The 22,424-nt window shown below is 37.2% G+C and overlaps 1 long non-coding RNA gene across 1 annotated transcript; it reads right to left on the reverse strand.

Annotated features, from left to right (window-relative positions):
* LOC136679220 (uncharacterized) lies at positions 1-22,346 on the reverse strand. The gene is made up of 4 exons (XR_010796535.1): positions 22,216-22,346; positions 2,129-2,182; positions 1,498-1,632; positions 1-1,222 (listed from the first exon to the last, which is right to left on the reverse strand). It is a non-coding gene; the product is annotated as an uncharacterized lncRNA (long non-coding RNA).
* Positions 22,347-22,424: the final 78 nt, after the last annotated feature.

Consider the following 22,424-nt stretch of genomic DNA (forward strand, 5'->3'; position numbering starts at 1 on the left):
TTAGGTTTGCCCTCTGCTGTTTAGGTTTTTGTTTTGCCCATTTCTCTCTCTCTCTTTCTCTCTCCCATCTTTTCTGATAGGGTCAGCTGATTATAAGGACTATTGTTATTGGTCAGGACCACATGATTCCCTGAATCATCAGACAATTAGTGAGACAATTATCAACAAGTGTATGCAATCAGCACAATGTTTAATTTTCTACATATTTATAATAATAACAAATACAAATTAACATAAACATTTCAACATCATGTTAATATTCATTAATTGTTTAATTTTATTCATATTTTTCAATTGCTTAAATGCTGGATATAGACATACACTAATCAGCCATAACATCCTGACCATCTTCTTACACTTATTGTCCATTCTCTCAACTTCACTGACCTTACAAGAGCACTGTGTAGTGTTATAATTATAGACTATAGTCCATTTGTTGCCCTGTAAACTTTATTTTCCCCTTTCACCCTGTTCTACATTGATCAGGACCCCCACAGAGCAGGTATGCTTTGGGTGGTGGATCATTCTAACTGATGTGGTGGGGGTGTGTCAGTGTGTGTTGTGCTGGTATAAGAGGATCAGACACAGCAGTGCTGCTGGAGTTTTTAAATACTGTGTCCACTCACTGTCCACTCTGTTAGACACACCTCGTTGGTGCAATTTGTAGATGTAATGTCAGAGAAAGTAGCCGATCTGTTGCTGCACTGCTAGTGTTGATCATCCTCTAGCCCTCCTTTAATGGACACTGGACACTGTTGGCTGGATATTTTTGGTTGGTGGACTATACTCCGTCCAAGCAGTGATGCTGAGGGTTTTAAAAACTCCAGTCTCTGATTCAGTCTTACCAGCACAACACACACTAACATGCCACCACCATGGTCACATAGCATATCAAAGAAACACACACACAACTAATATTCATTCATTATCTGTAACCGCTTATCCAGTTCAGGTTCGCGGAGGGTCCAGAGCCTACCTGGAATCATTGGGCGCAAGGCGGGAACACACCTTCACAGGGCAACACACACACACACATATTCACACCTACAGACACTTTTGAGTCACCAATCCACCTATCAACGTGTGATTTTGGACTGTGGGGAGCACCCGGAGGAAACCCACGCGGAAACGGGGAGAACACACCAACTCCTCACAGATACTTTTTCTTATTTTGCCTCTTGGTAAGAACATATGGATGGATCCCTTACTTTGAAGTCAGCACCTGAAAGAACACAGCAGAGCAAGCAGTAATTAAGGGATAATAAGTTGATTAATAAAGGTGACATTACTTCTTTCTCTCTCTCTCTCTCTCTCTCTCTCTCTCTCTCTCTAATAGGAACAACCCTTGGACCATTGCTTCACTCAGGAGCTGAGCACCAGCTTTTTGTTCAGTAAAATGTGGAATATGACAAATATGAATTTTCTACATACATACCTTTTAGCTTTGTGGAAAATGAGCTGAAAAAAGTAATGTCTCTTACAAGTGTAGTACGGTACCTTTGACTCTATGCTGTTTTCTTTGATGTTTCCAGTTGCTATATCTGATAGAGCTCCGAAACTCAGTGACCAGAACCGCTGTCACAGATGCAAACACCAGAGTGAGCATGACGAACACTTGAGGAGGAGAGCAGGCTGAAAACGCACCAGAACACACAATTAACTAAAAACAAAGTCTCCATATTAAACTAATTGTCGTTAGTTTAATGGCACATTCTCTGGACAAAGACAATTCTATATATCTATATTCTATAGATAAGATATAATCTGCTGTTATAGTGAAACCCTTAGAAACACTTATTTTTAGAAAATATATTCCATGGAAGTTTTATTTAAAGTTAAATAGGTTTCATACTCATACACACGTTCTGACTTCAGACTTTGGTTTACATTCATTTCAAAATGTCAGGTTCTGAACCAATAAAAATATGCAGCTTTCTCTCTAAAAGTTAACAGAGTGAAACCTTCAGGGCACCACTGCTTTTACTGAGTTTAAATTATTGTCTATATCTAAAGTAATTATAGTTAAGAGCTGACTAACACTTTACAATTGGACTATAAAAGTTAACATAATTATAAAAAATGCAAGAGGAATTTTACAACATAAAAATCTTCCAATATATAAATCTACCTGGAAAACATTCAGTGCATTTGTCTGGGTTCTTGGAAAGCATTTGATTTGTCTCTGAAAAAGAGAAAAATAACTATTGATCATTTCACATTATATAACAGTGTCCATCAGCATGGTTTATATGTAGTTTAATACTTTTTGCATTTGTTTAGAATACATTGTTGTAGGTCACAAGTGATTACAATTACCCCAACACAGCCTCATAATTTCATAAGTGAACTGTTAATTTATGGAATGATACAACAAATCATTGTTTAATAATTTGAGATTTAAATATATTAGGTGTACCTAAAAGGTCTAAAGCATTTTTATAAAATAAATTTTAAAGCTTTCTCTCCCACTTTTTTGAAAGTTTATCATTTTGGCTGCAATGTTATCCCAAGACCAGAACAAATCGATGCACATGCTTTTGCATGCATCTTCCTTGATGGAACTCATAACGAATGCTGTGAAGGATAAATTTTTCTCACTTGACATTTTCAAATGACTTAATTTTTAGGTTATTTTTGTTAAATAAAATGACAATTTTCATTTTTAATACTACAAAACAGTTACCATAAAATTACCAAAAACTGAGAATTTGAATTACAATTATGTTAAAAAATAAATACTTTGAAACTTATTTGTACAGCTAATAATTACAGTAAGTAGTTCACCAATACAAAGATAATGTGTGAATTGGCTTAATATCCCATCCTGACTTCAGAATTTCTTATATTATTCTGTGTTATAAACCATAAGGTTAAATAAAGGTGAAAATACACAGGACACATCTGTTTAAATTTAAATTGTTGATCATCTAATGTTATTATGGTCCAGAGCTCACTAACAAAATGCAAGAGGACTATGAAACTAATAAAAATATATAAGAGTTACAAAATAAAAGCCTTCGAATAAATAAATCTATGTGACATCAGAATGTCCAATTTTACTGTTTATAGAATAATACGTTTTACATTTGCTTCATTACATACTTTGTACATATTTGCTACATGACTGATAAAAGTAAATAAATGACATTACCTTGCACTAGTAAATATGTCGCCGGGCTAAAAAGCATGTGCTTGTCTTTCAGAGAGCTGCAGTAGTAGAGTCCTGAATCTGAGACATTAACTGCAGTTACTGTGAGAGAGGAATTAAAGGGGTTCACTCTCATCAACATTCGCTCACTCTCAGGAATAAAATAACAGGAGTTAGGGGAGGATGAGGATGATGAGTAATATTTGCATGCAACATAAACTGGTACAGAGTTGTCTGTGTGTCTGTACCAGTATATGTAAGCAGATTTAGTCTGACCTTCTTCAGTTAAACTGTGCTGACACCAGAGAGTGACATTATGACCAGGTTCTACTTCCACAGTGAAATCAGCCTCAGAACACACACTCACTGACAGTAAAGCTGCAACACAACAGAAACGACAAATATATCATGGAAGAAAGTCAAATATTGTTTGTTTTTAATTAATAGAAATTTTCATAAATAATTTAAAGTCTTTACACTGACATTAAATTTTATTCAGAATTAAAATATTTCTTGCTTCTAAAGTTGTAATTTTTGAGAAACAAGGCTTGATTCTGACAGACAACGGAAAAACACCATATAATAAATGATATATGACTTATATATGTGCTTGTACATACCTAGGCCGGTATGTCCTGCACTATAATAAATTCAAAGACTGTTTTATATAAGTGCAATATTGCTTTACTAAACACATATTAATATATTATACTCATGATTAATAAAAAATCAATATATTGTCCATTTTATTAACTTGTGTTTAAGGGTACACTTTGTATTTTGACTACACTTTATACACTTTAAATTTGCTGTTTTTAACTGTTTTTTTTTTTTTTTAAGTCAGTGTCTGTCAGTGTAATTATTGTTATATTCTTAGGCTACTGACCTGCAGTTGAAAATTTAACATAATATTCAAAATATTCAAAAACATTTTTTAATTGATTTTCTATGCCAAAAATATTTTAATTGTTATTTTTAAACCCATGTCATATTGTAACTCGTGCAATAAATCTTAATTTTTTCTTATTTTATTTTTCCAGTTGCTCTTTATACCAGTTTCTCTCATGAGGAATGGAAATAGAAATGGCCAAAACCTTTTTTTTTTTTTTAACTTACATTGTTATTTTCCCTCCTACACTCAATGTGCTCTTTTGGAAATACAGTGTTTTGTTCTGACAGTGAATATATGCTGAGAGAAGAAATTGATTTATTATTATTTATTTTAACAAAGCCAGACAATGCAATTAATATCAGATGCCCCCCATTATTAAATATTAATAATAATAATAATATTTAATATTAAATATCCTGAGCTTCTCTAAATTTAGTGTGTAGAACGTGTGTAGAATCTTGGCTATAGTCACGTGTGTAGAATCTTGGCTATAGCTTTAGGTGGTCATAGCTAGAATAATTGATGTCTTCTGAAGCGTGTAGATACATCTGCATATACACAGAGCATGTTTGTGTGTGTAAATGTGTGCATGGCTTAATGTGCTTGTATATAAATCTTATAAAAGCTTGTATATATGTCTGTATTTACACATCATAGTTTAAGTTTTTTCCAACCACAAAACTGACCTACAGATTTTCACCTCTGAAGCTTGATCAAAATCTCACTTTTGAGAAGCCCACATTTTCTTTTCCACAGCCCAGAAAGATGAACTTCTAATAACAGAAAATAGGGTAAATACTGCATTGTTAACTTTTTTTTTTTTTTTATTATATAACATTTCCTAATATAATGTGAATATGGAGTGAAAAGATACATTTATTGTGGCAGTTATGATTCATAAATTACCTATTCTAAATGTTCCAAACATTACTCATGATTTTATATATAATATGGCTTTTCACAAAGCTGAGAAACAGAACAATTATTTGAGTAAAAATTTGCAACATATGTAGTGATTTATAAAATGTGAATTTGATGATAGTTTTCTACCTGACAGGAACAGTAGTGTGTTGTACACATCACACAATTAATCAAAACTGTGTTTTTGTAGTTTTGAAATGTTATAAATATAGGGTAATATTTAAGCATTTTAAAAATGAGGTTTCTTAATCCATTTACATTCTTTGTTATTCAAGGGCATGATGTATGTTGTAAGCTCCACCTACTCCATATATATTAATCAAGTTTAACAGAACATGTTCTTATTTGGTACTAATGCGCTTTGTTAACTCTGACAGTTCCCATTTCAGTTTTAATGGCTCTAATCCTCTGTGGCTTTGGTAAGTGTTCTTAGCTCACTGTGTCTTTAATCTAGTGTGTAAATGACTGTTTGTACATTGTTCACTGAAAAAGCACCAATGTTTAAATGTATTGTTTTGTAAATATATTAAAACTTATATTGGAAACTTTTGCATTTTATATATGAAACTTATTTCACAACATTACAAATTAAACATAGTGTAGCTTCTGTGATACAGATTGTCCTCGGAAAACACTGAATACTAGCTGCTGAGAATAAAAATATAAATATGCACATTAGCTCCTTAGTCATATATCATTTATTATATGGTGTTTTTCCGCTGTCTGTCAGAATCAAGCCTTGTTTCTCAAAAAATACAACTTTAGAAGCAAGAAATATTTTAATTCTGAATAAAATTTAATGTCAGTGTAAAGACTTTAAATTATTTATGAAAATTTCTATTAATTAAAAACAAACAATATTTGACTTTCTTCCATGATATATTTGTCGTTTCTGTTGTGTTGCAGCTTTACTGTCAGTGAGTGTGTGTTCTGAGGCTGATTTCACTGTGGAAGTAGAACCTGGTCATAATGTCACTCTCTGGTGTCAGCACAGTTTAACTGAAGAAGGTCAGACTAAATCTGCTTACATATACTGGTACAGACACACAGACAACTCTGTACCAGTTTATGTTGCATGCAAATATTACTCATCATCCTCATCCTCCCCTAACTCCTGTTATTTTATTCCTGAGAGTGAGCGAATGTTGATGAGAGTGAACCCCTTTAATTCCTCTCTCACAGTAACTGCAGTTAATGTCTCAGATTCAGGACTCTACTACTGCAGCTCTCTGAAAGACAAGCACATGCTTTTTAGCCCGGCGACATATTTACTAGTGCAAGGTAATGTCATTTATTTACTTTTATCAGTCATGTAGCAAATATGTACAAAGTATGTAATGAAGCAAATGTAAAACGTATTATTCTATAAACAGTAAAATTGGACATTCTGATGTCACATAGATTTATTTATTCGAAGGCTTTTATTTTGTAACTCTTATATATTTTTATTAGTTTCATAGTCCTCTTGCATTTTGTTAGTGAGCTCTGGACCATAATAACATTAGATGATCAACAATTTAAATTTAAACAGATGTGTCCTGTGTATTTTCACCTTTATTTAACCTTATGGTTTATAACACAGAATAATATAAGAAATTCTGAAGTCAGGATGGGATATTAAGCCAATTCACACATTATCTTTGTATTGGTGAACTACTTACTGTAATTATTAGCTGTACAAATAAGTTTCAAAGTATTTATTTTTTAACATAATTGTAATTCAAATTCTCAGTTTTTGGTAATTTTATGGTAACTGTTTTGTAGTATTAAAAATGAAAATTGTCATTTTATTTAACAAAAATAACCTAAAAATTAAGTCATTTGAAAATGTCAAGTGAGAAAAATTTATCCTTCACAGCATTCGTTATGAGTTCCATCAAGGAAGATGCATGCAAAAGCATGTGCATCGATTTGTTCTGGTCTTGGGATAACATTGCAGCCAAAATGATAAACTTTCAAAAAAGTGGGAGAGAAAGCTTTAAATTTTATTTTATAAAAATGCTTTAGACCTTTTAGGTACACCTAATATATTTAAATCTCAAATTATTAAACAATGATTTGTTGTATCATTCCATAAATTAACAACTTATGAAATTATGAGGCTCATCAAGAATGTTTTTCGCAATATATATACACCTTTAATAGATTACAACCACTGAGCTGGTAGGTTATTTAATCCCAGTGTTTTATAAAAAAAATATAAAATAAGCACAGGATGCTGCCCATAGGACACAGTTGCCTGGATATTTTTGGTTGGTAGAATATTCTCAGTCCAGTGGTGACACTGAGGGGTTTTAAAACTGCTGTGTCTGATCCATTCGATCCAGCTCAAAACACACTAACACAGCACCACCATGTCAGGGTCTCTGCAGTAGTTGAGAATGGTCTACCATCCAAGTCACACCTGCCCTGTTGTGGTCCTGAGGGGCCCATCCCAAGGTAACCATATTGGAAACCACTCTATAGTATAGCTTTATACAAATATTAAGGGGACACTCAGAGATAGCTAGATAGTTATTATGCCAGAGGGGGAAACCATTTGCTACAGCAGCGCATTACAGAAAAGACAGGTGCAAAGTAACACAGCAACACCACATCAGGGTCATTGCAGTGCTAAGGATAATCCACCACCTAAATAATACCTGCACTGTGGGGGTCCTGACCATTGTAGAACAGGGTGAATGGGGCTTAAGAATGTATGCAGAGTAACAGAGGGTCTACAGTATGTAATTGTTAAGCTACAAAGAGATCCTCTATGATAACTTGAGCTGGACTATGATGCTCCTTGAGCTTGTAGTGGTTCATTACAATAATGTCCTGACACTGGAGAGGAGTTGTACATTATGATCACCATTGTGATAAATTATCTTCTTTACTGCCCCTTGCTACAACAGTGCAGAATTAATCTGTTGCAGAATGTACTCTGGTTTCTGAACAGTAGATAATGGCGGGGATTTGAGGTGTTTTTCAGAACAGCTGTGAGACTGAGCCAGCCTTCCAGATCAGCTTCTGATGCTACTTCCCCAGCAGACTGCAAAAAAGAACACATTGCAACAACAAGCAGGTTGAAAATAAGTCTGCTCACCCCCTTCCTGTACACCGCCTCTGTTTGGTCTGATTATTTTCCAACCACAAAACTGACCCTCACACTTTTTCACTAAATTGAAACCACCTGAGTGCAGCTCATTTTCCTTTACCACAGATAAACATCAGTCTCACCTATTGTTCACAACAAAACAAAACTACTGAAAGAGATTGCAGTACAAGCTGTCCTTTTAACCCTAAGTATTATCCTTCCAGCATTTCATCAACATATTTTTAATGTAATTCCTACTTTTAATGCTTCCCCTGAGCTCAGTTAAGATGGACTGAGGTTAAGTGAAAAAGCGTCCTGTGGTCAGGCAATTCAAAATAAAATGTTTTGGAGAATTCTGCATTCTCTGGACTAAAGAAGAGAGGAACCATCTGACTTATTATAAGCGCACAATTAAAAAAACAGCATCTGGAAAAATATGATGGGGCATTAGTGCACATGGCATGAGTGACTTGAACATATGCGAAGGCATAGTTAATGCTGATAATATATATAGGTTTTGGCGCAAAATGCTCCCATCCAGACAGCTTCTTTTTCAGGGAAGGCCTTGCTTACTTCAGCAATACAAGACCAATTCACATTCTGCGTGGATTACAGCAACATGGCAACTTAATAAATTAATCTGAATGCTAAATTAGTGCATTGGTTCGTTATGTAGCGTTTGTGTTCAACACTATCGAAAATGGTCTCTAAAGTCTTCAAACATTTAAAAATAGTTGTTAAACAAGTGATGCAACACAGTGGTAAGCATGCCTCTCTCCCAAAACTTTTGTAATGTGATGCTGACACCAATTTAGAATTGGGGAGATATATTTCCAAAAATAAAACCATTCTGATTTTCAATATATAAAATATTGTCATTGAACTATTTTCAATTATATTATTTTAGTTATATATATATTTATATATAATTACCTCAGCTCATGGAAATGCTTCTGCCTTCCTGTCTCTTCAAGGCTTACCCGTCTGATCGCCAGCTCTTTTTTCATGTGGTTTGCCATTCTCTTGTTGTTTTTGATGTTTTTATTTATTTATTTTTTGACAAGGCACTTCAGTTTAAATGTCAAAGAACAAACAAACAAGAAAACCTATCTGTTACTGAGTGACAAAAACTTGTTGGTTGCTTGGAAAGCACATAACATTTAATAACAACAAATGTTTTACTGGTTTGAGATAAAAAAAAAAAAAAAATTATATATATATTTCAGACATGATTCCTGAATAATATTATTTTACGGTTCTTTAAACAACCTCTGCTGCTGTAAAATATCGAACATTATTGACAGACACATCAGTAAATATGTTAAAGCTATTTGTTACCCAAAAAATAAATACTTTTTTGTTCTTCAGGGTTCTTCATTTCCTTTTAATTTCTGTACAGATATAATAACTTTTCAGATTAGAACAATGTTCCTCCTTGTCATGGGTTATTAAGTGACAAAACCACTACAGTTTTATTAATTTAACTAAAATTTTAGGAAAAAAACATTTACATTGTTTGTGTGGACATTAATAATGCTGTTATATGATAAGATATTAAATAATTTATGTACATATTCAAAATTAATGGCATCTACAGTGTTTCAAAGTTTTATAGGGGGGTGAAAATAGTCACATGCAAATGTTTGCACATGTATGCAAATAGAATGATTTGTTAGGCGTGTACGTGTTTTTTTTTTTCCAGTATGTTAAAAATTGTGTAGTGCTGTGTATTATCTATTTGAAACAAATAGCTATTTAGATCTGTAAAATATATAAAAAAAATTGGGATTAGTAGTATTATATTTCATGCAGATAATTAAAAAATTACTTTATCAACTCAGTTAATATCCAAAATTTATATATATATATATATATATTTATATATATATATATATTTAAACTGAAAAAAGAGCTGGCGATCAGACGGGTAAGCCTTGAAGAGACAGGAAGGCAGAAGCATTTCCATGAGCTGAGGTAATTATATATAAATATATATATAACTAAAATAATATAATTGAAAATAGTTCAATGACAATATTTTATATATTGAAAGTCAGAATGGTTTTATTTTTGGAAATATATCTCCCCAATTCTAAATTGGTGTCAGCATCACATTAGAAAAGTTTTGGGAGAGAGGCATGCTTACCACTGTGTTGCATCACTTGTTTAACAACTATTTTTAAATGTTTGAAGACTTTAGAGACCATTTTCGATAGTGTTGAACACAAACGCTACATAACGAACCAATGCACTAATTTAGCATTCAGATTAATTTATTAAGTTGCCATGTTGCTGTAATCCACGCAGAATGTGAATTGGTCTTGTATTGCTGAAGTAAGCAAGGCCTTCCCTGAAAAAGAAGCTGTCTGGATGGGAGCATTTTGCGCCAAAACCTATATATATTATCAGCATTAACTATGCCTTCGCATATGTTCAAGTCACTCATGCCATGTGCACTAATGCCCCATCATATTTTTCCAGATGCTGTTTTTTTAATTGTGCGCTTATAATAAGTCAGATGGTTCCTCTCTTCTTTAGTCCAGAGAATGCAGAATTCTCCAAAACATTTTATTTTGAATTGCCTGACCACAGGACGCTTTTTCACTTAACCTCAGTCCATCTTAACTGAGCTCAGGGGAAGCATTAAAAGTAGGAATTACATTAAAAATATGTTGATGAAATGCTGGAAGGATAATACTTAGGGTTAAAAGGACAGCTTGTACTGCAATCTCTTTCAGTAGTTTTGTTTTGTTGTGAACAATAGGTGAGACTGATGTTTATCTGTGGTAAAGGAAAATGAGCTGCACTCAGGTGGTTTCAATTTAGTGAAAAAGTGTGAGGGTCAGTTTTGTGGTTGGAAAATAATCAGACCAAACAGAGGCGGTGTACAGGAAGGGGGTGAGCAGACTTATTTTCAACCTGCTTGTTGTTGCAATGTGTTCTTTTTTGCAGTCTGCTGGGGAAGTAGCATCAGAAGCTGATCTGGAAGGCTGGCTCAGTCTCACAGCTGTTCTGAAAAACACCTCAAATCCCCGCCATTATCTACTGTTCAGAAACCAGAGTACATTCTGCAACAGATTAATTCTGCACTGTTGTAGCAAGGGGCAGTAAAGAAGATAATTTATCACAATGGTGATCATAATGTACAACTCCTCTCCAGTGTCAGGACATTATTGTAATGAACCACTACAAGCTCAAGGAGCATCATAGTCCAGCTCAAGTTATCATAGAGGATCTCTTTGTAGCTTAACAATTACATACTGTAGACCCTCTGTTACTCTGCATACATTCTTAAGCCCCATTCACCCTGTTCTACAATGGTCAGGACCCCCACAGTGCAGGTATTATTTAGGTGGTGGATTATCCTTAGCACTGCAATGACCCTGATGTGGTGTTGCTGTGTTACTTTGCACCTGTCTTTTCTGTAATGCGCTGCTGTAGCAAATGGTTTCCCCCTCTGGCATAATAACTATCTAGCTATCTCTGAGTGTCCCCTTAATATTTGTATAAAGCTATACTATAGAGTGGTTTCCAATATGGTTACCTTGGGATGGGCCCCTCAGGACCACAACAGGGCAGGTGTGACTTGGATGGTAGACCATTCTCAACTACTGCAGAGACCCTGACATGGTGGTGCTGTGTTAGTGTGTTTTGAGCTGGTTCGAATGGATCAGACACAGCAGTTTTAAAACCCCTCAGTGTCAAGTCAAGTCAAGTTTATTTATATAGCACATTTAAAAAGACAGTGAATGTCAGCCAAAGTGCTGCACAATAAAAATCAACTAACAAAACAAACCAGATAAAATTATAAAACATACATGTAAAAGAAATAAAACAAATAAAAGAATCCAACAATAAAACGTTGTGGAGAAAAATACAGATAACACGACAACATAAACCAAGGCAGAGACAAATGGCTAAAGTAATTTAAAAGCACCCAAAGGCCAGAGAAAATAAATATGTTTTTAAAAAGGACTTAAAAGTTACTACTGTAGGGGATTGTTTTATGAAGAGCGGGAGACTGTTCCAAAGTCTTGGAGCGGCTGCAGCAAAAGCCCGATCTCCTTTGGACTTCAACCGAGAGTGAGGGGTGTCTAAAAGCAATTTGTCAGAGGAACGTAGGGCACGTGAGGTAGATCGAAAGCAAAGAAGATCCGAAATATATTTCGGAGCCAGGCCATGGAGAGCTTTGAAAACAAACAGTAAGATTTTAAATTCAACTCGGTATTTCACTGGTAGCCAGTGCAACGATTTCAACACAGGGGTAATTCTCTCCCTTTTCTTGGTACCGGTCAAAAGCCTTGCAGCTGCATTTTGGACCAGTTGCAATCGTGACAGGCTGGATTGAGATATACCCAGGTACAGAGAATTACAATAATCAATACGGGAGGAGATAAAAGCATGTATAACTGTTTCCAGGTCTTTAAAAGACAGTATTCTCTTAAGTTTAGCTATATGACGGAGTTGAAAGAAACTACCTCTCACAACAGTGCTTATTTGCTTTTCAAATGTAAGATCGGTGTCTATGATGAAACCAAGATTTTTTACTTGGCTGTGTACATTAGATGACAGACGCCCCAGTTCATTGGCCATGGTGGGGGTCAAGTGGGAATTTCCGAAAATGATCACATCTGTCTTGTCTTGGTTCAGTTTAAGAAAGTTTTTAGACATCCAGCACTCCACGTCCCTCAAACAATCCAACATGAGTTTAAGTGAACAATTCTCTCCTGATTTCAGCGGAAGATAAAGCTGTGTGTCATCGGCATAACAATGATATGAAACATTATATTTTTGAAAGATTGACCCCAGAGGGAGCATGTACAGAGAAAGAGGATGGGTCCCAAGATAGAGCCCTGAGGTACACCACAAGTAAGAGATGCAGGAGAGGAAGAGGAAGACTGTCCTATATTAACAGAAAAAGTTCGATTTTCTAAGTAGGAAGCAAACCACTTCAACGCAAGATCCTGGATGACAACGTCAGACAACAAGCGATCTAACAGGATGGTGTGGTCAACTGTGTCAAAGGCTGCACTTAGGTCCAGGAGAATTAAAACAACACACTTTCCTGAATCAACTGCTAGGAGTATGTCATTTAATACTTTAAGAAGGGCAGACTCAGTACTGTGGTGTGCTCTAAAACCTGACTGAAATGTGTCTAAGATATTATGTTTGTCTAAAAAAGAAGAAAATTGATGAAAAACAACCTTCTCCAAGACTTTTGACAAGAAAGGTAGCTTAGAGATTGGTCTAAAGTTATTGAGGACTGATGGATCTAGGCCAGGCTTTTTTAAAAGAGGCTGAACAACTGCATGTTTAAAACAAGAAGGCACAATACCATTAATGAGACTGCTGTTTATTATGGACAATATACTTGGGCCAACTGACGACAGCACATCTCTAAGAAGCGGCGTGGGGAAGGCATCCAGGGAGCAAGTGGTTGGTCTCATATGCAGAATTAAATCGGTGAGATCCAACAATGACATGGGCTCAAACTGACTTAGGAATGCAGAACGCATAGGTAGAACAGAGGAGCCAGGTGCTGGAGAAAAGTTAAGTGTCCGTAAACAGTCAGTTTTGGAAATGAAAAACCTCGTAAATTTATCACATAAATCAGAGTTTGCATCAAGCATGGGTGAAGCTGGAGGGTGCAGCATCGTTTTAATTGTATTAAAGAGAACTTTAGGACGGTGAGAATGCTTGGCAATGGTATCAGCAAAGTATTTAGCTCTGGCTGCTTTTACTGCATGGTGATAATTATTCAGACATTCATTAAGAATTTGATAGGAGATGTGGAGTCTATCTTTCTTCCATTTGCGTTCTGCTTTCCTACATTGCTGTCTGAGTGCACGGGTAACACTGTTGAACCATGGCTGAGACTTTACTTTAAATCTTCTACTTTTAAGTGGAGCAATTTGATCAATGATACCAATGCAAGTAGAATTAAACAGATCAGTCAGCTCATCAGTATTAGTGCCAAAAGGGGGATTTTCCATAATACAAGCTGAAGGAGAGGTTACATACGCGGCAGAAAACTGACTGGCTGTATGGGGTGTGATGGAGCGTGTACAATAATAAACAGGCAGAGTACTTGTAGGAGAAGAGCATGGGATTAGAAGGTCAAACAGGACAGATCTATGATCAGACCAACATATATCTATAATTTCTAAATTGCTTACTGAAAAACCAAAGGACAAAACAAGATCCAGAGTATGGCCTTGCACATGTGTAGGACCAATAATGGACTGTGTCAGGTTAAAAGAATCGATGAGTTGTGAAAATTCCCTGACCAGTGGTTTAGAAGGACAGCAAACATGGATGTTAAAATCACCAAGAATCAAGACTTTATCTGTACTAGGTAAGGTGACAGACAGAAAATCTGAAAAGTCCTTGTTGGGTTTAGGAGGTCTGTACACTAGAGCACAGAGTATAGGACACAACAATTCCACTTTACACAGCTGTATTTTAAAACTTGAATACTCTCCTGCAGTCAGTAAGCGGCATTTAAAATGGTTTCTGAAAATTGTTGCAAGCCCCCCTCCCCGACCGGTAGATCTGGGGGTATTAAAAAAGGTACAGTCACTAGGAGAAAGCTCAACAACGGGGCTTGAATCATCTATAGTTAGTCAAGTTTCCGTCACAAATAGAAAATCCATGCAGCGGGAGACGAGGAAGTCATTTAGTAAAAAAGTCTTGTTAACCAGCGATCTAGCGTTGATCAACGCTATTTTAACTGGTACCGGTTCAGAAACTGATTGTGTAACATTGTTCAGGGTTGAATGTGAATACACCAGATGATGGTGGTTGCCAAAATTGCCACTATTTCTTCGACCCCATGGTCTCATTTGATAGCGGCGGAACGCTGAATATATGGATGGAATAAGCTCTTCATTGCTAGTGCATTCAGAGATACAGAGAGCGCGGCGAGATCCCCGGTGAACGTAACGAGGGCGTCGGGCTATTCCCATAGCGACACAATGCGCATAGGTCTGAGGGGGCAGTGGAGCCTTGGCCCTCAGATGCAAAAGCTCCGACGTCGTATAACGCAGCATTTCACAGTGCAGGATAGCGGGGTTAAATAGGCCGTAAAACAAACCAAGCAGGACACAGATCATCAGCTGTATATCCACATAACACATCATGGATTCCCCGTGAGTAGTCTTAGCCAAAACAACCAAACCACGTTAGCCAGCAAACCACTAAACCAGGAAATGTAGTTAGAACTACATACCTGACAGCATGAAGCAACATAAGGTGAACGCTAATTTGCAAACACCCGAAGTATCACGCAGGAGTAGAGTGGAGCAGGGCAGCGAGGGCTCGTGTTAGGCTGGTAGATAAAAACTCGTACAGGTAAGACGAAAATATCCAGGGAAGACTGTCCAAAACTGTAATCCGTTCGGTTGTGGAAAAAATAAGGTCAAGCCACCAAATTTCAGGAACAAACAAACAGACAAACGAAACACACTGGAGAGCAGCGGCAGACAGACACGCCAGCGTTCACTCAGACCGGAGTGGTGTCACCACTGGACTGAGAATATTCTACCAACCAAAAGTATCCAGGCAACTGTGTCCTATGGGCAGCATCCTGTGCTTATTTTATATTTTTTTTTATAAAACACTGGGATTAAATTACCTACCAGCTCAGTGGTTGTAATCTATTAAAGGTGTATATATATTGCGAAAAACATTCTTGATGAGTTATGTTACAAAAACAAACTTATGATATCGCCTGGTATTATATACCTGAAGTGACAAAGGCTGCAGTTTCAGGACAACTGCCCTTTACCAAAGTGAATGAACACTACTCCTTCCTGTCTACTAATATTTAAAGGGTTGATCCACCAAAATATTACCAATTTATTTAGCTTTTAAAATGATTTTGGTGCCATCCATATATGTCATTAAATCTACTTTGCTATGTAGCAGTGTCAGGAAAAGAAAGGGGCATGGAGTGCTGTAATGGTTTATGCTGTAATGGGAAGTTACAAAAAAAAATGGTCTCCAGAAACTGTAAAAATCTATAATCTCTATTGCTGTACTACTGTGGGTCTGAGAGCGTCATTACTGTGTTATCTCTGATTGCTTAGTGCTTTTTTTTGTCAGAAGCTGATGATCTAGTCTCAAAATAAAGTCATGTGATTTCCATGAATGTGACAAGGACAATATGAATACCCCTTCTTCAGCCTTATTACTGTGAATTTGCATTTCATGTTTATGTGTAATAGGATCAGGGTGTAATAGTAAATATACCCTATAACCCTCCCAATATATTTTGATAATAAAATCAGAATATATCATATCACATCACTAATATTCTACATTCACATTACTATAATCCATTCATTATGTTCACTTTTACTTCTGTTCTGTTCTCTGTTGTGTCTCCGGTGTCGACCCGAGGAGGACGAGTTCCTCGTATGAGTCTTGGTTCCTTCCAAGGTTTCTTCATCATGTCCTGAGGGAGTTTTCCCTTGCCACTGTTACCTCTGGCTTGCTCATATGAGGCTTAGACCCAGATCTATGTAAAGCTGCTTTGTGACAGCTTTCTGTTGTGAAAGGCGCTATATAAATAAAATTTGATTGATTGATTGATTGATTTTTACCTTTGAAGAAAGTTTGTCAGTAATTTAAACTTATCAGACCCTGAAGTAATTCTATTTTTTTTTTTTTTTTGCAAAAAACATATGAGTGAATATGTTTAATAAATGAAAGGGTATTGTTGCCCTTTGTATCACTGTTCAGAAAACTGGAAAGAATTGCACCTCCTGTCTTTCACTTTTCTTTCTCTGATTATGTTTCTCTTTAAAGCACTTGCTTGTGGGGGAAAAAAAAGTCGGTTGGTCAGGTGGAAGCTGGAATCTACCATGCACCAGCTCCATATACTAGGGTGGGCCATTTATATGGATACACCTTAATAAAATAGGAATGGGTGGTGATATTAACTTCCTGTTTGTGACACATTAGTATATGGGAGGGGGGGGGTTATTTTCAAGATGGGTGGTGACCATGGTGGCCATTTTGGATCCAAAAACAATAACTTTATTCTTTCATGAGTTATTTAAAAGTTTCTGACCACTTATAAAATGTGTTCAAAGTGCTGCCCATTGTGTTGGATTGTCAATGCAACCCTATTCTCACACTCTTCACACACTGATAGCAACACCACAGGAGAAATGCTTTTATTACAGGCTTCCAGTATCCCTGAAGTGGCTATGACACCAAAACCAAGCACAGTGCATTTGGTTGAGCACACCCAATTTGTTCATAAGTCTTTAGGTCTCCTGATGAGGTTTTAAAACAATCTTTCAGTCCAAACCATTTGTTGGATTGAGGTGTTGAGAGGTTGTTGAGAATGAATTAGACAGAGTCACGCACATGTGAAAGGAGTAAGGATGTTTTATTTTAAAATAGAGATGGAAACGTTTACAGAGATGTTTCTTGGTCGTGACTTGGTTACTCTCTCCCAGTCAGTAGGAGCATATACATATTATAGAAAATGTTATCACCCTCAACTGTTCCATAAACAACCTCCCAGAGAGAAGACAAACAACTCTGAAAGAGTTCAGTGACCTAAAACTAAGTATAACAGAATCAGAATAAAACATAGAATTAATATGAAATTAATCACTTCTTCGCCTGCCCTGATGGAATGACACCAGCTGGATATGCCATGGATAGATGGGTGAGGTGGCACGTGGTGCCTCTTTCCATTTAGGACGTTGAAGATGTATACCTATTTGGTTATACACACAGTAAAGAAAACACTGGGAGCCAATGTGGCGTCGTGCAGTCAGCTGTCAAAAAGTTCAAGAAACCACACACTGGCGGGTGTCGCACATTGGAAGTTGTGACGTGTATTAAGAGCAACAAAAATATTTTAAATATTAAAATATTTTAGATGTTACAAGATCACCATAATCTTCAGAGAATTACATTTTGAAAATGAACGAACCAAAATAAAATACATTTTAATTAAATACTCATTCATTATTTTCAAAAGTAAGGCACATCGGAGGGATCAAAGAACCGCATGCGGCTCTGGAGCCGCGGGTTGCCAACCCCTGGTTTAGGCGGTGTCCTGGTTAATCAGAAAATTAAAAAAGAGTTGAGTCAGTTGTAAACAGCCCAAGGAAACTGACCAACATGATTGATGGGATGGGCAGAGCCGTTGGCGCACAGACTGGGACTGTGAGTAGAAGCTTGGATTCCATCAAGGAGCAACTAACGGCTTTGAACTCCAAGATGGAATGTTTGGAAGACCAGTGCAAAAATGGAATTTTGAATCAGAGGGACTATTAGCTCAAATTCAGCTCAGGTCTCTGATTCTAACAAGCTGAATTTATTTATTTTGGCTGCCCCTGCTATCAGTGGCCTTGGAGCAGCTGATAGTCAACTCCTCCGGAGGAACAGTCGTCATGGAGATCTGCTGCACCTCCCCTGTCTGAACTGCGGGCTCAAGGACACGTAACTGCTACTACATTCTTGGACATTTTCACAAACAGAACCTGCCCACCCCCCTTTTCCCCCCTTGAACATGCCTCTTACTGCTTTAGTCCACGTCACTGAAACTATCTGTATGTATTGCTTGTGTGCTACAGGCGTTTTTTTCAAGATCACACACTGTGCTTCCTTAAGACACAGTCTGTGACCTTCTTTTTTACCACCACTTCCCTGTTGTAATCCAGCTGTTTTTTCTAACTGTAAGATGGTGCGGGCACCTGCTGCTGTCTCATCTGTTGCGCACACCTAACCCCTGTTTGGGTGAGTGGACAGACAATGTAATTTCGCTGCAATGTTGTACTTGTATAACTTTGTATGTGACAAATAAATTGAATCTGAATCTGCTTGCAGCCTGGGGCATTGACTTAATGAGTGACAAACAGTACTTTTCATCAATCTGGCTCTAGCTTTCTCTGATTGCTGTTGCCAGATCAGCTTTGCAGGTTGGAGACTTGTCATGGACCATTTTCTTCAACTTCCACCAAAGATTTTCAATTGGATTGAGATCCGAACTGTTTGTAGGTTATGACATTGATCTTATGTCTTTCTTCAAGGAATGTTTTCACAGATTATGCTCTATTGCAAGATGCATTATCATGTTGAAAAATGATTTCATCCTCCTCCTGTGCATTTATTAAAGATGTAATGACAGCCATTTCCCCAGAGCCTTTACCTGACATGCAGCCCCATATCATCAATGACTGTGGAAATTTGCATGTTTTCTTCAGGCAGTCGACTGCATAAATCTCATTGGAACTGCACCAAACAAAAGTTCCATCATCATCACTTTGCCCAATGCAGACTCGAGATTCATCACTGAATACGACTTTCATCCAGTCATCCACAGTCCACGATTGCCTTTCCCTAGTCCATTGTAACCTTGTTTTTTTTTTCTGTTTAGGTGTTAGTGATGGCTTTCTTTTAGCTTTTCCGTATGTAAATCCCATTTCCTTTAGGTGGTTTCTTACAGTTCGGTCACAGACGTTGACTCCAGTTTCCTCCCATTTGTTCCTCATTTGTTTTGTTGTACATTTCCTGTTTTCAAGGCATATTGCTTTAAGTTTTCTGTCTTGACGCTTTGATGTCTTCCTTGGTCTACCAGTACGCTTGCCTTTAACCACCTTCCCATGTTGTTTGTACTTGGTCCAGGTTTTAGACACAGCTGACTGTGAACAACCAACATCTTGTGCAACACTGCGTGATGATTTACCCTCTTTAAGGAGTTTAATAACCCTCTCCTTTGTTTCATTTGACATCTCTGGTGTTGGAGCCATGATTCATGTCAGTCCACTTGTTGCAACAGCTCTCCAAGGTGTGATCACTCCTTTTTATACTAACCATCAGCTTTAATCTGATGCAGGTGTTAGTGTTTGTAATGAAAATTTGCAGGGTGATTCCATAATTTTTTCCTCAGAATTGAGCGATTCCATAATTTATTCCCTGTGCTTGTTCTAAAACTCTGTTACTGGCTCCCACAATTATTTTTCATGATTTGTTTTAGTGTTTCTTAAAGCCAGAAAGTTGCCATATGAAATGCCTTTAGTTTCTTGTCATGTCTGTGATCTACTTTTTTTTCTACAAAATTAAACAACTTTAGGAACATCCTCAGAGACTGGTGAGTCCATCATTTTTGCCAGGGGTTGTATTCATAAAGATATGTAAAGATATTTGCCCCTGTTTTCAATTAAAATAGCATGTTTGAAAACGAGATTTGCAAATTCTCAAAAAAAGCAAAACAAATCAAATGTACTATGGCTTAAACATGTTATTTACTGCCTTGGCATATTCTGGGCAAGGAATACTAAGGCTATGTTCACACAGCTGGTAAAGCCCCAGTCATACATGACAAGGATGTGTGACTTTTTCACATCAGATTTGGGCCACGTTCATATGATTCATGTCCATCTGTGGAAACTCTGTCTGAAAGGCCAGGTTCATGTGACTTTTATGTCACTCCGGCTGCTGAGAATAATCTCCTTTTTTTATATTCGAGGTATTTAGGAGGTGGAAATGGCCAGGTCAAAGGATTTCCGTTTTTTAAAACATACTGGGAAAACAAAAACCAGGCTCCTATCCCTCACGTGGAATAAAACATAGAAATTTGTATAAAGGTGTATGTGGGTTTTTTTTAATGAAACAAACAAGACCTTATAAATGTGGCTCCTGGAAATATGAAACTCATCATGTCTGTGCTCGTCGTATTCTCTTTTGAGATCGGTGTTCGTGAGAGACCCAGGAAATTTGGGCTTAGAGTGAAAGAAAAATCAGTTCATGTTTTTATATTCTATAGAGTTGTGCCAGTGTCGGCTCCAGGGCTACGTGAGTGGTGGGTGGTGGACCACACCCCAGACGCCCAAGGCTAACACTATGCACAACCACGGTATTCAATACATCGACTACACCACCCCTATATTATGGGAAAGGGGACCCCTTGCTAGGCCACTCAACCGAATGAGTGTGAGGGCCAGACAATAACACACGTGTATCACTCAGGATGCCAAGTCTCAATACAAATTTTATTTCAGTTAATTAAAAAAATGCATTAAATACTGTAGATACACTTAAAAAGCTGTATGGGGTTTAAGCTGAGATATATATATATATATATATATATACACACACACACGTAACATATCACAGCCCAACAGAATATGTGGCCAAGGAAGTGCCCAACCCACAGAGCCCCTTTAATTGCACACTAGTCATGCAGTCAATAACATTACCACGCAAAACCAATATCATACCACGGTCATCAAAAGCAAGATGACAGCACCACATCCAAAGAGAGCACAACCAGAGCACCTAGGGTGACCCACCCCTTGACCACAAAGAAAGAAAACTAAAAACAACAAGCACCTTCCTGGGTGCAACTACATAAAAACAGCCTATGATATGCTATCACAAAACGTTACAGCTAGCAGCATTAAGGCCTAAACCCCAAAACAGTATTAATAAAACCTTTTAATGTGTAAAATAGTAACAAGTGGCTCAGCTAAAACAATGTCCATATATGTAAAAAAAACAATACACAAGGGAGAGAAAAACAGTGGCCCGCAGCACTTCTGGCTGCAGCCCCACTCTATAAAAGATATCACAAAATATAATTCAGTATACTAAAATACACAATCACAAACATAGCCAACAGTGTCAGTACGTCACCTTAAGCATATGGCCCACACCCATACATACAGTGCTTATGACTTGTGCCCATTTCAATTTTATATATACATACATACACTAATAATAATAAAAATAATACACTATATCAATAAATCCACACATGTTCATGCATGTAAACCCATATGCTATCACCATGGTACCCCAATATTAAGTGACATACCCGAGTAAAAAGACACTGCTGTTGTCAATATGATTGATATACCAACGTTCTGTAGACACAAAAGGTATCCGTAGGCGGCAGTCAAGCAACACGAACGCCTCCGACCTGCATGACACAGACACTAAAAAAACAGACGAACAACAACGGTAGGGAGCACAATAAACCTAAGTGACATACAAGCGGCATTAGCCCAGCACCAGTTAGCCGCTGCCAATGTCACTGAACACCAACCTGAACCGAAGTAGTCACATTCACCCACAGCTTAAGAAACTCTCACCGGATAGGCCCCATTCCCCAACAGCTGCATTCAGCGCGAGTAATAATAACCAGCGACCTACCGTTGATTCAGCTACCTGCGCTTCTCTATTTCTCAAGTGATTGGCTCCAGCCACCAGCACACGTACACCGACCAAGTTCTCCAAGTAGCGGCCGCAACGCACCAGACAACTCCCGCCGTCCCGTCGTTTAGACAAAGTGGAAGTAAACTAACCTAGGTCTGCTCCCTTTTATCTCCCCCTGGGGATCACATGCTCCCTACCTGGGTTCC

The sequence above is a fragment of the Hoplias malabaricus genome, chromosome Y (assembly GCF_029633855.1).
Source record: "Hoplias malabaricus isolate fHopMal1 chromosome Y, fHopMal1.hap1, whole genome shotgun sequence".
NCBI lineage: Eukaryota > Metazoa > Chordata > Actinopteri > Characiformes > Erythrinidae > Hoplias > Hoplias malabaricus.